We start from the raw sequence: 17,514 nt of genomic DNA on the forward strand, positions 1-17,514 counted from the left end.
GGAAGAGGAAAATATATCATCCCTTTCTCACCCTTGTGGGTCTTTTGCTTCCAATGTGAGTGAATTATATTCCTCTAGACACACGTCTGCGGCACAGGACTGTGAGGGCAGAGCTGTTGTTTGTGTGTGTGCATGAGGTGGGGTGATTGGCCGGGCAGGGGTCACCTGGAGGAGTAGTTTCTCATTTATTTTTTTGGCCGTGTGGCTTGTGGGATAGTGGCCGTGTGGCTTAGTTCCGGGACCTGGGATTGAATCTACACCGCCTTTAGTAAAAGGCTGGAGTCCTAACCTCTGGCCTGCCAGGGAATTCCCAGTAGTTTCTGAGCAGAACCTTGACAGGAGATGGGGAGGAAATGACCAGATCAGGAAGGGGAGGGGGTAGCACTAATAAAACTACCACATTATAGTCATAATAATTATTGTGTTCATTAAGTGTGATGTGTGCTTTTGGTTATTTAATCCACTCAGTGACCTTTTGAGGTAGGGACCATTATCCCATTTTACAGATGAGGAAACAGAGGTCCAGGGGGATGAAATGAATTCTTCAACCTGAGCTGAGTCCCATGTCTGGACTAAGTGTCAGGACTCAAACTCAGGCAGAACTTGAGACATTAACCACTATTCCAGAGGCAAGGATAGACTAAGGTGTGGGAACTGTAAAGGAAAATTGCAAGGATGTCAGATCTGATTTTAAAAACACATAATTTAAATGATCTTGACAAGTAGAAGCGATAACCTTCCTTTTAGAAAGGGAATTTGTCTAGCTGAATGAACTAACTTTTTAGTAGCAAAGCAAAACAGTCTATCAGTGATAATCATCAGACGTTCCCAGCTAAATGAGAGCACATTTGCAGGTAGGTTGCTTCTCCCTGTGTAGTGACAATGAGAGATGGACAAAGACCCAAAACATGCTTGTAAGAAAGTCATTTATTTGGATGAAAAGTTATATTTTTCCATTGACAAAAGATACCATCTTTGTCTTTCAGTTTGACCATTTAGTCTGTGTACATTTCATGTGATAACTGATGTATTAGGGGTTTCAGCTAACATTCCAATCTATCTAAGTTACTGTGTGTTTTTAATTTATCCTGATTATCCTGTGTTGTTCTTTCTCTCCTTTCTTGCCTTTATAAACTTTATAATATTTTTATACTCCCCTTTGTTAGCTCAATAAGCACCTTTGTTGTTCTTTTAGGTTATCATAGAAATTAAAATACTCTTTTAGAGTTGTCAAGCTCTAATAAATATTAGTATTTCTAAAAAATACAGATAACCTAATTTTTTGAATACCCAAAGTTTTGAATAGGCACTGGATTAAAACAATCTCCAGATGGCCAATAATCATATGAAAAGGTGCTCAACGTCATGATCTATTAGGGAAATGCAAATGTTAACCATAGAGTACCAGTATACATTCACTAGGATAGCTAAAATAATTATTTTCATCTGCAAAATTTCTTTTGATTTATCTTCCAGCTTACTAATTCTTTCTTTAGTTAGAGCTAATTATTAAGTTCTAAATTCCAGTTATTATATTTCTTAGTTCTAGAACTTTTCTTTGATTCTTTATTATAGTTTCCACTGTACCAAAATTCTCAATCTTGTCTTTTATTTCCTTCAATATTTTAAGGGATTATTGAAAGTTCATTTTTCGAATAACTCATATTCTATCTTCTGTGGCTATTGTCTGTAGTTTCTCTTGATTTTTTATCATGTTGTCCCATCTCCTTAAATGCCAGATTATTTTTGATGATGTGCTGGTTATTGTACATTGAACAGTATAGAGGCAACTCAAGGCGTAGGACAATGTCATCTTCCTCCACGAGAGCATTCACGCCAGCTTCTGGCAGGCAGCTAGAGTGTTTGGAATGCCGTTGTCATTGCTGCCTCCTCAGGGTTTGAGTTCCAGAATGACTGGTCCTGCTAAACAAAGCAACGTGGTGGCAAGTGAGGTGGAGGGCTTACCTCATGGGATGCTGGATGATCCCACTGGGGATACAAAGAGAGCGTCTCCAGGAGATGGGAAGCTGACTCAGTGATTTTTAAAGACCCTTTCAGGACAGTGCCCCTGAGCTCCTGTGGCTGTGACCTCCTACGCTCACACGTAGACCACACACGTGTACCATGCATTGAATAGCATGTGGGGCTAGATGATTGGTGGTGAGCAAGTCCAGAGTTAGAACTTACTCAAAGGCATACGTCTACAGGAGGCAACAGAGCAGGCGGTGAAGAGCTTTGACCTGAAGGGCCTGAGTTCAAGTCCTGCCTCTGCCCTATGTATGGAACGTGGTCTGTTGATAACGGTACTGGGCCTCAGTTGTTCTTGATACAGCCTTGTGGAGATGTAATTCATGCACGGTGCAATTCACCTGTTTCAAGTATACAATTAAATGGTTTGTGTGTATTCACAGAGCTGTGCAGCCATCACCACAGTCAGTTTCAGAAGCATTTTGTCATCCCAAAAGGAAACCTTGTCCCCATCAGCAGTCACTCCCTGGCCCCTGGCAACCATGAATCTACTTTCCGTCTCTGTGGATTTGCCTGTTTTGGGCCTTTCATATAAATGGAATCAAATCGTATGCGGCCTTTTGTATGCGTGTTATTCACTTAGCGTGATGTTCTCAAGGTGCTCCGTGCTGAATGAAGCCTGGGTCATTCTTTTGTGTGGCTGAGTGAAATTCCACTGTACAGATGGGCCCCGTTTTGCTTATCCATTAATTTGGTGGACATTTTGATTGTCTTGGTTATTCACCTATTATGAATAATGCTGCAACAAACATTACATATTTTTGGCGTGGAGGTGTTTTCACTTTTCCTGGGTATATATCCAGGAGTGGAATTGCTGGGTCAGAGGGTAACTTGTGTGTTTAATCTTTTGAGGAGCTTCTGGAGCAGCAATGAATGAGGTTTCTAATTTTCCCCCATTCTCAGCAATACTTCCGGTTCTCTATCTTTTTGACTATAACCATTATAAAGAGAATGAAGTGGTATCTTGTTGCGCTTCTGAAAGAAGACATCTTTTTCATGTGCTTCTTGCCCATTTGTATATTTTCTTTGTCTTTTTATTATTTGAATTTAGGAGTTCTTTATATATTCCAGATCAGGTATATGATTTACAAGTATTTCCTCTCATGCCTTGCCTTTCACGTTCTTGATGGTGTCCTTTGTATCACAAAATTATTAATTTTTGTTACTTAATTTTTAATTTGCTTGCTGTGCTTTTGGTGTCATATCTAAGAAACTGTTGTCTAATCCAAGGTCACAAAGATTCGCATCTTTACAGACTTACAGTTTTAACTCTTCCATTTAGGTCTTTGAGTCTTTTAGAGTTAAATTTTGTATATGCTATTTCGTAGGGGTCTGACTTCATCCTTTTGCATGTGGGTGTCTGGTTGGAAGCCCCATTTGTTGAAAAGGCCGTCCTTTCCTCATTGAATGATCTTGGCATCCTTGTTGAAAACCAATTGGACATACATGCGAGGGTCTAGTGTCAGATTTGAATCTTTAAACTCCGGATAAAATGAATGCCTGGGGCTTCCCTGGTGGCTCAGTGGTAAAGAATCCCCGCATCAAGGCAGGAGACATGGGTTTGATCCCTGATCTTGGAAGATCCCACATGCTGCAGAGCAACTAAGCCCATGCACCACAACTACTGAAGCCTGCGTGCCTAGAGCCGATGCTCTGTAACAAGAGAAGCCTCCGCAGTGAGAATCTCGTGTACCGCGACTAGAGTAGCCCTCTACTTGCCACAACTTCGTTCTCACAGCAACGAAGACGCAGCACAACCAAAAGTAAATAAACGCATTAAAAAAATGAATGCCTGCATCATATTGAGATCACGAAGGTTCAGGGAAGGACCTTCCCATATATGGCCTGGCACCCAGCAGGCACACAGAGCATCGATGATGGTGTGGACACAGGAGCCGGGCGTTCACCCCTGGAAGAGGCCCAGGCTGGGAGGAGGGGGCAGCACAGCCATTGCTGAGCATTGAGGTAGCGCTTCCCTCCTCCCAGCCTGTCTTGTTGCCATGCCAACACGACCTGGCCTGCATACACCCAACCTGGCCAGCGGGGATGGAAAAAATTACTCTGACTTTTCGCAAAGATGGACGATGATCTCAGGTGAGGGGTAGGGAGCTGGAACAGAACGTCCTTGGTAACAAAGTAACAAAGGCTCAGAGAAAACATGGCCCCCGCAGTGGTTTCCAGGGAGGCCGCTTTGCCCAGATTTCCCTGCTGGGCCCCCATTGCCCACACAGACTCTCCTAGCCCTGGAGGGCTGGCTCATCCTCCAGCTTCTTGATTCCCCTGAGAAGTTGCTGGGGCACCAGGCAGCCAGCCCACGGGTGTTGTCTGCAGTCAGCTCCAGCTCAGGGCCACACTCATATCACTCCTTGGGCTGTGGGCTGAAGCAGAGACCACCACCTCACGGTCCATTCTCTCTACCAGCCTGTTCTGAAGCTGAGGCCTGCACCTCATGGCCCCTTCTTTCTCCCAGTCTGTTCTGTGCCCCCGGGTCCATGGAGCACCTGGGAGCTTGGGTGCATGCTGGGGCTCATTATTTCATGAGGACACATCATACCTCTGGGTGCTTCTCTTACTCCACACTTGGTGCTGAATTCCACTACCTGAGCAAAACCCCAGTGACATCCTTAGATTGTGTCCTGCTGGGAGGTACTCTTCCAACTCAACTGCTGCTCGTGGGGCAACTGAGACGTGTCCCCTACACTGCCCTTCCCATCAAGGTCAGTGCTGTCCCCTCAAAGGTGGGCACTGCCCACCTCTCAATCTCCCCCTCCCTCATCCCCGTCCTGAGGTCCCCCAAACCACTGTCGGCGACCACACCATGCAGACCCTCTTGAGGAGCAGAAATGGCTCTGTGGGTGGGTGCTTCAGGAAAGTCTGATTTGGTTTGAAGTGGGGCTAGTGTCCTCCCTGTGGGCAGCCCTCCCTGACCAGAGCCCCCAGCACCAGAGATGGAGTGCCAGTCCTGACTGCTCACACCTCCCTCCCCCACAGCCCTCGAGTCAGCAGCATCATTCTGTGACTGTAGGTCCCCTCAGGGCGGGGACTGACCATCCTGGTCAAGGCTGAGTCTGGGCCCAGTTCCCCTGCTGCTCTGATCCCCCTTCCTCCTTCTGCCACAAAGGACTTCTCCAGCCCCACCCTCGCCTGCTCAGGATGCTGGCTCCTTCCTCCTCCAGGATAAGACACGAGGCCATCTGCTGCCTCCCCAGCCCAACCCTGTCCAAGGGAGCTGGTCCTGTCAGCCATCCACGCAGTCATCCCACTCCTCTGCAGGTGCCCTGCCCCTGCCCTGCCTGCCGGGAGTTGTCTCCGAAGCTCACCGCCTGGTCCTTGGGCCTCCCTGGACCACTCAGGCTGGAGCTGAGGGAAGGATGCTGTGCTTTCCAGTGTGACACTGGGCTGGGCACTTACGTTGTCTGGCCACACCCTGTGGACACTTGCAGGAGGAGGGACAGCCATCCCTGCCTGGGGGCAGGGTGCTGGCCTCCGAGAGGCCTGTCCCAGTCGTGTGAGGGATGTGGGTGTCTGTCCTTCTGTTCTTGGAGCTCCTAGGTGACAGGCTGGTGCCTCGGGGGCGGAAGAGAGGCCAAGGAACGAGGGGTGAGTCAGCAATGTGGAACCGGGATCTGGGGCACAGGAAGCAGGAGAACATCTCCACGTGGTTCCTGCATCCAGCGAGGCTTCTGGGAATGAAAACAGCAGTTGAGCCGGTTTTTCTGATATTTCATTTTCCTTTGAAACAGAGCTGCATTCCATCAAAACTTCTAAATATTTATCTTAACATTCTTCCTATAATTAAAAATTATTTGCCATATTCCAGGGGCTGTTTCGTGTCTCCCGTTGTGCATGAGCTCTCTTGTCGTCACAGATGCGAGCCCAGCAGGCTCTGCCCCTGGTCACAGACAGCGGTGTAACCAGGAGGGAGCCTAGACCAGGCACTAGCTAGTTCTGTCTCTTAACACTTGCTAACCCTCCTCTGAAGCAAAGACAGGGAACATCAGGCTGGAGATTTGGGTGGTAAGACAATCTAGCAAGGGTTTAAAGATTTAAAAAATGAATGCATTTTTAAGACATGGAACTGACCCGCCAGCCTCTGGTTCCTGGCCACTGTGCCATCCTTACCAGTGGCCCGAGGATGCCTGAAGCCCCAGGCAGCCAGCCGGCGGGGCAGTGTGCAACATAAGAAATAATGCAAAGGCTTTCTCTGATTCAGTTTAAAAGTTCAACGTTGAAGGTACAGTGATTTATTTTTGCAGTGATAACACAAATTCAAATTCTGGCGGAGCACACATCGTTCTGAAAACAAGGCTTTGGCCAAATTGAGACATCTATGGTGCAGAAATATGCTTGGAATCAACGATGCTGCCCAGCAAGTGATAACTGCTTCAGGAAATCCTCCGCATCGTGAGAGGCGCTCAGCCTGTCACGATGCATGAGTGAGAAGTGGAGGGGCTGGACCACAAAGCCCTGGGACGCAGCTGATGCTGAATTAAAATGAAAGCAGATGCAGCAGGACGTCATCCCTCTCCCTGGGGTTAATTGCCATCCTTATCTGCCAGTCGCAGGAGTGGATCCTTTGTAAATAAAGTGTGCACAGTGGCATTTAGTTGTTCTGTAAGTGAGCCCTTTAAAATCGTTGTACCATTTATTCAAAATCCACTGGGAACTTCCAAATTTTTCAGTGAAGGTTGTGCCAGAAAGCTTCAGTTCAGGAAGATTTTAGTGAAGCACAATGGCCACAGAGCAAATTTGCTCACAGAAAGGTGCTGACGTGTTGAAGATGCTGACGGGCCTGGGGCAGGTGCGCTTGGGAGGACTGGGGGAGGCGCGCTTGGGAGGACTGGGGAGGCGCGCTTGGGAGGACTGGGGGAGGCGCGCTTGGGAGGACTGGGGAGGCGCGCTTGGGAGGACTTGGGGAGGCGCGCTTGGGAGGACTGGGGGAGGCGTGCTTGGGAGGACTGGGGAGGCGCGCTTGGGAGGACTGGGGAGGCGCGCTTGGGAGGACTGGGGGAGGCGCGCTTGGGAGGACTGAGGAGGCGCGCTTGGGAGGACTGGGGGAGGCGCGCTTGGGAGGACTGGGGGAGGCGCGCTTGGGAGGACTGGGGGAGGCGCGCTTGGGAGGACTGAGGAGGCGCGCTTGGGAGGACTGGGGGAGGCGCGCTTGGGAGGACTGGGGAGGCGCGCTTGGGAGGACTGCGGAGGCGCACTTGGCCCTGCTGTGGGGTCTTCGGGAACAGTGCTGTCACTCCCCTGTGGAATGTTCTGGGCCGCTGGAAGAATCTCTGATGAGGTCCACGTTTTAAAGTTGGATATATTTACATTCTGTACCCAAATGGAATGCACTTGAGATAGCTAAGATTTTTGAAGCATTTAAATTTGGTGAGGCATTGAAAAGCATCATAAATAGAGACAATTTGATGAATTTCGACTTGTGAAATACTTGTTGATGAGAGGTTCTCTGACTAGAGTCAAAACAGACCCTGACCACATATCCAGGCTGAAATAGACTCATCTTCCCACATGGAAAAATTAGAACTGAGAAAATCTTCCACTTGGCCAGATTTGTGCTGAGTTTCCAGGTCTGTCTGCACCTGTAGGAAGAGAATTTTCTCAATAAAATATTATACTTTACAGACATCCAATCAAGAGTGTCAAAAATCTAGAATTATCAATCACAAAGTTTAACACTGAGGAAGATTGGGGATAATTTATGAAAAAATAAAACTAGTAAATAATTTTAAAAGATATTCTTTTAAAAAAATCAGTGACATTGTATTAAACAGCCCAGATAAACTTTAAAAAGAAATCAAAGTTTGTGAGTATGGAGCAAGAGTAATTACTCTGCTTGTTTTTTCAAATATCCAGATAATCAGTGCAAAGAATATTTTTAAAAGTTTTCCTTTAATATATATGGATATAGACTTGGAATAATTTATTTTGGATAATAGATTTTAAATAGAACTATTTCATAGGCCTGCTTGCCTGGAGAATCCCAGGGATGGGGAAGCCTGGTGGGCTGCTGTCTGTGGGGTTGCACAGAGTCGGACACGACTGAAGTGACTTAGCAGCAGCAGCAGCCAGTAAAGAAAATAGAAATGTCAGACAATAAATAGATATTTCAAAAAAGTATATATTTAAGAAATCATTTTCCACACCTTCTTTTCCTCTCACCAGTGTCTTTATCAGCTCGATAGGTTGTACTGTCCCCACCATGGTATTTCATAGCTCCCCATTTGTGGCATAACTAATTTGTTTCACTTGCTCCTTAAGGACACACATGATATCCTATAATCCAACTACACAAGAAATACTTAGTGCCTCCTCTATGCCAAATACTATAATTTTATAAACCAAGCATGTAGCAAGGGTATGGCAGTGTAAGACTCTAGACTTGGATGGATGATGGATGAATGGATAGATGGGTGGATGGGTTAAACTTAGCCGTTAATAAGGGCATCACTGATACTTTGGAGGTGAGTGTCCTTCCTTTCTGAGTCTGAACCATATTCTCCTGGCTCATTACAACACAGTCTCCTAATTGGCCATGTCATTTCACACTATTTCATTGCCTTCTGAGCCCTTGGTCATCAGGGGAAGTGACAAGAAAATAGGACTGGGTCAGGATAAACTTTCCAAGTCCTTGCCTTCTGTTTCCAGATGGTGATCTGTGGAATTCTTTCTGACTGAACAGAACATTTGTCCACTGAAAGCTGAGATGGGCCAGGGACCCTTTCAACAAGGCAGGATCTTGTTCTGCAGCAAGTGTGGCTTCCAGTTTGGCTCAGGGAAAGTGGCAGGCAAATGGGACCCTCTGTATCTATAGTCCTGTGGACGGGTAGAACCACCATGGACCAGAATCTTGCATCACAGGACATCTTTTATGCAATCCGGACCATGTCTAGCCACTGAAGTCTCACTCACCTTGAATGCCTCCCCCAAGAGGCAGTCCATCGCCTGTCAACATAACACACACACCCCTGCTAGTCTGGGCTCCCCCAGCCCTTGGCTTCCACTGCTCCAGGTGACTGTAACTTGTCTAGATCATCCTGGTCTCACAGAGGCCTCCAACATGATGTCCCTGATGCTTGTTGAAGGTCATGGGCTGAGGATGTTGCTGCTGAGGTCTGCTTGCCCGTCCTGTCACCATCTCAGTGAGGTACTCAGGAGTCCAGCATTCAGAAGCATTCAGGGTTCAGGACTTCGAGCTGTCTGACCACATCACACCTCAGCTGCTTGGTCCATGGTACCACAAGGACCCACATACCCACCACTTGATTCCACCATTGACATCGAGCTGCAGTCTCTTTGTCAGCTGTCTGTCCAGCTCTCCACCCCTCTCTCCATCTATGGATCCACCTTACTTTTGTGTGCATTTCATACAGTGACTGCAGACACCAGTATACTTGGCCCCTAAGCAGTTGAGTGCATGTTCTGCCAACTAGAGTTCAATATTTATGTTTTTAAGTAAACTTTCCATGCAGTGAAATGCACAAATGTTAGGTGTACCTTTTGCTGAGTTTTAACACAAGCAAATTCCTGTAAACCCCTCCCCATCAGCACATGGAATTTCCCATCCCCTGCAGAAAGTGCCTCCTACCCAGTCAGTCCTTGCCCGCACCCTACTGAGGCAGCCACTGTCCTGATTTTTGTCATCACTGATTAGTTTTGCCTGTTCCAGAACTTCATATAAGCCAGAAGTGCCATTTTAACCACCAGTCTATACTGGCATGTGGATGAGGGGTTTTCAAGGGCTAGCCATGGGGGACTGACAGATCACCCAGGGTTCCCCAGAAAAGTGGAACCGAGAGGATATCTGGCATCTATTGATGTCTATCAATTATATACTCTATCTATCTATTCTATCTGCAGAAAGAGCAACAGATTCATTTTATCATAAGGATCATGGGGTTCACAGGCCAAAATCTGTAGTGGAGATCAGCAGGCTGGAAGTCCTGGAAGGGTGTCTGTTACGGTGTAGAACAGGGTGTCTGTTCTGTCCAGTTGCGAGGCAGAATTTTTTCTTCTCTGGGAAACTTCAGTTTTTGCTCACAAGAACTCCAACTGGGTGAATGGGGCCAACCCGCCTTACGAAGAGTAACCTCCCTTACTTGGAGCTGGCTGGTTGCAGGTAGTCACCACATCTACCCTATCCATGCAGCGTCAATGCTGGCATTTGACCAGGCAACACACATCATGGCCCTCACATGGTGGAATGTCTCTGAGTTGAGAGCGCCCACTCAGAACCTGGTGGAGAATCAGGAAGGCGGCTTCCAGCAAGACGGCAGCCCAGAGACCCAGCTGGAAGGGCGGAGCCAGGGCCCTGGTTGCTCCCTGGCTGGCAAAGGGAGCCTCGCTTGGCAGGGACCAGACCAGGGGCGAGGGTGGCGCTGGGGCCTTCATTCCCCGCTTCTGCCCGCTAAGCACAGCTGCATATAACCAAAGGGGTTCTCTGTGCCGCCCTCCTCCATGTCAGCTCCTCCCAACGGATGATCTATGTTTTAATGAGAATAATATTTGCTTCAAGGAAGTATGATTCCAGCCGTGTTTTATATCAGCCAGATGTGTTCAACTGTTCACCCCCTCCCTCCACCAGTAATCTGGCAAAACCTGTACTGCAGTGGGGCCCCCACCTCTCCCCACCACCCGCCTTCATTCTCAGGCCCAAGGGTGTTTCCAGGGGAAGGGAGCCACGTGGAGCTGATTCATCAGCACGGTGCTCATCAAAACACCGTTTTGTAAGAGCTAATTGGCGTGCAGGGAGCCTCTCAAATCCTTTTCATAAGCCTCTCACTGACCCTGTTGTTTGAGCCAGGCCTTAACATAACCTCAGCTTCAAAAGACTGATGTTTAGTCCGAAACTCAGACACCCTGGTGTTGAAGCAGGCACCAGGCTTGGGCAAACGCTTTCTGCTGGTTTTAGGCTGAGCAGAGCCAGGCAGTTGGGAAAGACTGGACTCCAGCAAAGCAGTTAACGGTTTTTTTTTCCCTCCTACTTTTCAGGCTGACAACAAGCTCTGAGCCAGGAACCTGGGACCTGTGCCGTGACAGGTAGGACTCCGTGTCACCTGCCCTTCTGCTGGTCTGCGACAGCCCAGGAGGGGTGCGTGTGTTACCTTGCCCAGTGTCCTTTTCAATAGAATTTTCTTTCGCCAAAGAATGGAGTGCAGAGAAGTTACTCTGTGTGTTTCCTTTCTCCAGAACTTAGTTGTTCATTCATTCATCCTCTTATTTGGGAACTTACTGAACATGCGCTGTGTGACGAACTCTGTAGCAAGGGCCAGCATCAGCGATGAGACAGAGATGTCATGTACTTCATGGGGAGATAGTTACCCATCAGGCACGCAGCTGAGCGGGGGTGTGATTGCGACTTGTGATGGAGGGAAAGACCCGTGAATACAAGACCGGAGCCTCTTCTGGTGGGTGGTGGGGATGAGGGTCTGAAGCTTGGAAAGGAAGGACGTGGGAAGGGTGTAGGGGGAGGATTTGGGATGGGAAACAGAGTGTGCAGGAGCCCTGAGGACCAGGAGGACAGGGAAGAGGAAGCCAGACCCCCACAGCTCAGAGGCCGAGGAGGGGCGCTGCCTTTTATCCCAAGAGTAATAAAGAGATGTTAACACGTCTGCAGAAGGAGATGGCTTTTGTCTGATGTATGTTGCTGTTTAGGCCAAGCTTATTGGGATATAACCTACATCAGTCAAATCCACCCTTTTCACTGCACCGTCCTGAGTAACAAACGCGTCCAGTTGTGTAACTGCCACAGTCAACACACAGAAAGACCCGTCACCCCTGAGAGTTCCCGTTATAGTCGACCAGCCCCCAGCAGCCCCCACCTGATTTCTGTCCCTGGAGATCAGTTTTGCCTTTTCTGGAATGTCACTGAGATGGAATGATTCCATGTCCCCTTTAGGTCTGTCTTCTTCCACAGGTCACAGTGCATCCACAGCCACATCGTCTCTTCGTGGGCGTTAGTTCTGTGTCCTCGTGACAGCTGGGTAATTTTCTGTGGCATGGACATGCTTGTCCACCTGATGGAGACCCCTGGGCAATTCTGGCTCTCAGGCCGCACTTAGTACTGCCAGGAGCCCTTGCTCTCGGGCTGGCGTGTCTGTCTGTCTCAGCCCCGGGCCCAACTGTTCCGGGCAGATTTGTGGGGATTTCTGGTTGTACAGTGAGGAGGATGCCAGAACATGTTCCACAGTGGCTGCACCACGAGGCACTCCCACCTCAGCCCACACTGCCACCCTGGGGACTCCAGGGTCTTGCTTCCTGAGCCAGTGGAAGTCCTCGATTTGAACAGGGCCTCCCTTCCTCTTGCTCAGGCCCCTCGGCTCTGCTGTCTGTCACTTGGTCCTCCACCTTCTCTCTACTTGGGTTTCGTCTTCATCTGATGACAGCCACATTTAACTGGGTGCTGCAGAATCTTTTTCAAATTTTCCAGTCATATCTAAGAGAAAGTCTTAGGTAATTTTAAAAAATATTTTTATTTTTGATTGTACTGGGTCTTCGTTGCTGTGCACAGGCTTTCTCTAGCTGTGGTGAGCAGGGGCTACTCTCTAATCGCTGTTTGCGGGCTTCTCACCTTCTCAACAAGGGTGGCTTCTCTTGTTGCAGAGCACAGGCTTTAGGGTGCTTAGGCTTCAGTAGCTGCAGCTCGCAGGTTCTAGAGCACAGGCTCAGTAGTTGGGATGCCTGGGCTTAGTTGCTCTGTGGCATGTGGTATCTTAGTTCCCAGACCAGGGATTGAACTCATGTCCTCTGCATTGGCAGGTGGATTCTTAACCACTGGACCCCTAGGGAAGCCCTCTGAGTTAGGTATTATTATGACCCAGTACCTCTCCAGAAGTTGCTGGTCTCTTCTTAATAATGAAAGAAAGCCTCCAGAAAGCAGGAGCATCTGGCTAGAATTTAATGAGAGTGTACTATTTTCATGGGGCCCTGAGGGTTTTTTTGTTTTGTTTTGTTTTAAAGAAACAAATGATACTGATTTCCCATTGATGGTAGTGACAAATTTCTTTTAAAATAGCTTTAAATATCTTTATAAATGAAGTGATTTTAAAGACACATGTGAAGTGAGTGACAGGTGGGTACTGTGGAGATGTTTGAGGAAGGTATGCCAACAGCTGGTGGTCAGGAACCACCCTGCCCAGGTGCCGGGCAGGCCCAGTTCACCCTGGCTCCATCTCTCCCGGCCGTGGGCCCGCCTGCTGCCTGCTCCAGGATCCCTCTGAGAATTCACTATGACGTTGATGTGAAGTGCTGAGCTGGAGACACCTAGAGAGGTGTGGAGGGAGCTGTGGAGATCGCTGCCCCAGAAGCTCAGTGACGGGCACCTGTCCCTCTGTCACTCCAGCTCCCCGAGCAGGACATCTGCTCTTGATTCTGCTGAGACGATGCACAGGAAGGTCAGGCTACAATTTCTGCTTCAGATACACACACTAATAATAACAGCCACATTCCCAACTCCTATTCGCGGCACGATATCTCCATCATCTCTAATCAATACTGTCCTCAGTGTCAGCCTAGGAAAATGCTCAAGTCTGTGGTTAAATAAGGAAACTGCAGAAAGTTTAGCAGCTGGTGTAAGACCCACAGCTGTCCTACTTTGGGGAGAAATGGTGAACTGATAATGACCATGGAGGGGAATGGATTTTAGGGGTTCTACTTAAAATGTGGAAATAAAAAAACATTAGACCAGAAACATCTTCTGAAAATGTTACTGACTTTTGGTTTTCGACATCTGATTCTGGCCAATGTGAAGTAACAGGCATGGGAATTACCCTCCTGCCATAAACGACCAGAAAGCTGGATGGAATACCCCAAGCACAGCTGCCACACATTGACAACAGGCAGCGAAAGGGAGAAACAGGGCTTATGACTGCACCAGCTCACTGCGGGGAGGGACTGTGTGAGAGAGGGTGGTCTCATTGCGTGGAGGAGAGAGAGGGCAGACTAGCAAGACTCGGAGGGCAGAGGGCTGAGTGGAGGGAGCTCCAGAGAGGTTCCACCAGGGCACGGCTAACGCATGCACACATGTGAGGGAAGGAAAGGAGGCTGGGGACATTGCTGCCCAGAGAGGCAGGCAGAACAGTCCTTGGAGCTTACACAGGGCTGAGGGTAGCTTGTGTTTATATCAGCTGGGGTGGGAAGATCTTAGGATACACTGGGCGTTAGTGGAATCCTCATGAGCATTTTCTGAATAATGGTGGTAAATTAGTTTTAGCCTAAGTCTGTTCCAGACCCACCCTAACAACATTTTAAAAGAGGCCTCATAAGAGTCTAACTAATTCCAAATAACTCAGCACGGCACACCAGAATAAAATCCAAGACTTTTTTAAGGAGCACCACAAAAGCCAGAAAGCAATAGTGAACATTGACAATGTCTGGCGTTTGATCAAAATTAACCATGCATGCAGAAAAAGCAGAAAATTCACCCAAAATCTTGGGGGAAAGTCAATCAGTAAAAAGATACCCAGATGTGACATAGATGATGGAATTCACAGACAAGGATGTTGAAACAGCAACTAAAAATATGTTTCATACATTCAAGAGGGAAGAACAATAAATAAGGAGAAGCAAAATGAAAGATACAAAAAAGTCACAGTGGAACTTTCAGTTGAAAATTCAATATCTGAAATGAAAAACATGCTGGATAGAATTCACAGCAGAGTCAACACTGTAGAATTAAAGATCAGCAAGTTTGAAGCCATAGAACAATTCAAATTTGAGCAGAGAGAAAAAAGACTTTAAAAACAAAATAACAGAACTGTGGTGACCCTCGGGCTAATAGCCAGTCATCTTGCATGTTTGTAATTGGAGTTCTAGAAACAAGAGAGAGGCAGGGACAAAACCTGTTTTGAAGAAACAACAGCCAAAAGCTTTCTGAACTCAGTGGAAACTAGAAACTCACAGATCCAACGAGCCAAACAAACCCTATGTGGCGTAAACACTGAGAAAGCCACATCAAGACACATTACAAACAAATTGCTGAAAACCAGTAATAAAAAGAAATCTTAGAAGCAGCCAGATAAAAATGACACATTGTGGACAGAGGAGCAGAACCGTAGGAGGGACAGCAGACCCCTTGCCAGAAACGATGCAAGCCAGAAAACAATGGAGAAGCATCTTTTAAGTACTAAATGCTGATGGAGGTGGGGACCATCAACAGTGATTTTATTAGCCAATGAAAATATGATTCAGAATTGGAAATAAAATGAAGACTATTTCAGACAAACAAAAACCAATAGAATTCACTGTTAGCAAATCTGATTTACAGCAGTGTTAAAGGAGGTTCTTCTAGCAGAAAAAAAAATCCAAATGGAAATTTAGATCTACACAAAGCAGTAAAGTGGGCCAGTAATAGTAATTCAGTAATTTAATTGTCATTGTTTAGTTGCTAAGTTGTGTCTCTTTTGCAACCCCATGGACTATAGCCTGCTAGGCTCCTCTGTCCATGGGATTTCCCAGACAAGAAAACTGGAGTGGGTTGCCATATTCTTCTCCAGGGGATCTTCCCAACCCAGGGCTTGAACCCATGTTTCCTGCATTGGCAGGTAGATTCTTACCACTGAGCCACCTGGGAAGCCCAGTAATTAAATAGATAAATGTAAGATATATTTTTCTTATTTTTACATTTCTTGCAATGGTATTTCACCATTTAAATAAAGAATAATAGCAGTGTATTTTGGGGTTTATAGTTTGCAAGAAAGTAAAATCTCTGACAATAATAGCACAAAGAATGGGAGGGAGGCATAGAAGTATATTGTTCAGTGATTCTTACACCATATGTGATATGGAAAAATAGTATATGAAGGGAGGTTGTGATAAGTTAAAGAGGTATATTATAAACTCTAGGAACAGCCAGTAAAAATTAAAAATTACTGTATGGCTAATAAGCCAATAGTGGGGATAAAGGAGAATCATTAAAATAAAACCCTAAATCAATCTCAAAGAAGGCGTGACAATAAGAAAGAGATGGAACAAGTAGAAACCCAAAACAAAAAGATAGATTTAAACCCAACTGTATCATAATTACATCAAACATAAATTGTCTAGCATTTAAAATGAAGACAGAAATTGCAAGGTGGGATACAGAAGCAAGACCCAAATAAATGCTGCCTGCAGAGAAGTGCAGCAAAGGAAGTGCAAAGGAAGCCACAAATAGGTTAAAAGTAAGAGGATGGGAAAAGATGTACCTTGCTAACACTAACCAGTAGAAAGCTGCAGTGGCCACACTAGCACCAGACAAGGTAGATTTCATATCAAAGAGTATTTCCAGGTACATAGAAGTCCATCACCAAGATAAAGGCATCAGTTCATCAAGACACAAATGTTGAATGTGTATACTAACAGTTTCAAGACATATGATGTGAAAACCGATAGAGCTGCAAGGAGAAATAGAAAAATCACAATTATCACCAGCAATTTCAGTACCCTGGGCTCAGTCAGGGTTCAGCCAGAGGAGCAGAACTCGCAGAAAGTGTGTCTGTATCAAGCAGGTGAGAAGTCCGTCATGCAGTTGTGGCGGCTGCAAAGCAAGTGTGACTTGACGTGTATGCAGACACGGCCAATGCTGTTGTTCACAGGAGGAATTTCTTCTTTCCCTGGGGAAGCCTCAGCCCAGCTATTAAGGTCCTCTGACCAATTAAGTCAGGCCCACCCAGAATTATCTCCTCTACTTAAAGTTCAACTGATTAGGGTCTGTAATCACATCTGCAAAGTCTGTTCTGAGCAGCACCCAGATGAGCATCTGACTGGGAGACTGGAGACTGCACCCCAGCAAAGCAGACATGGATGGATGCATCACAGCTCCCTCCCCCAACAACTGAGTGTTTGAATGGATGACTGGAGACTGTACCCCAGCACAGCAGACACGTCCGGAAGCATCACAGCCCCCTCCCCCAACAAGTAGAAAATCAGTGACAACACAGAGCACTTGGAAAACATCATCATTAACTTTACCTGATTGGCATTTACAGAACATTCCACCCAACAACAGTAGAACACACATGGAAAATTCATCCAGATGGACTAGATTCTGGGCCATAAAATAGACCTCAATAAATTGAAGAAGGTTAAAACCGTACAAAGTCTGTTTCCTGATCATGAGGGGACCAGGCGGCTGGAAAGTGGTAGAGCTGGGAGTGGAGCAGAGCGTCTTCCTTTGAGAGATGCACCCCCTTCCTGCTATGCAGGCTGCCTTCCTGATGCCTGGGGGTGAGCGGGTCTGTGCTTGGTGGGCTGGGGATTTCTGGCGCCCGGCATTAGGTGCGACTCGCTCACAGTTGCTGGGACCCTTTGTTTCGAGGACCAGGCTGCACGAGCGCTTGTGTCATCATGCAGGGCTGCCTGTGGTCCACCCGGGCGCACTTGCCTTTGGGTGAACTGACACAGCTGGCATTTCTCTCTGAGGACCCAGAGATGCAGTAGAGAGAACGTGATGAATGGACCCGGGCCATCGAGGGAGCGGGCTGGGGAGCTGGTGTCCTG

The 17,514-nt window shown here is 47.1% G+C and overlaps 1 protein-coding gene across 1 annotated transcript in view; it reads left to right on the top strand.

Annotated features, from left to right (window-relative positions):
* The window catches only part of ZNF469 (zinc finger protein 469), a 247,373-nt gene that overhangs the window by 32,898 nt on the left and 196,961 nt on the right, over nucleotides 1-17,514 (top strand). Inside the window, exon 2 of the mRNA XM_025268516.3 lies at nucleotides 11,029-11,076. The gene's annotated coding sequence lies outside the window, so the exon portion shown is untranslated. The remainder of the gene's footprint in view (nucleotides 1-11,028; nucleotides 11,077-17,514) is intronic.

Source organism: Bubalus bubalis, chromosome 18, assembly GCF_019923935.1.
Source record: "Bubalus bubalis isolate 160015118507 breed Murrah chromosome 18, NDDB_SH_1, whole genome shotgun sequence".
NCBI lineage: Eukaryota > Metazoa > Chordata > Mammalia > Artiodactyla > Bovidae > Bubalus > Bubalus bubalis.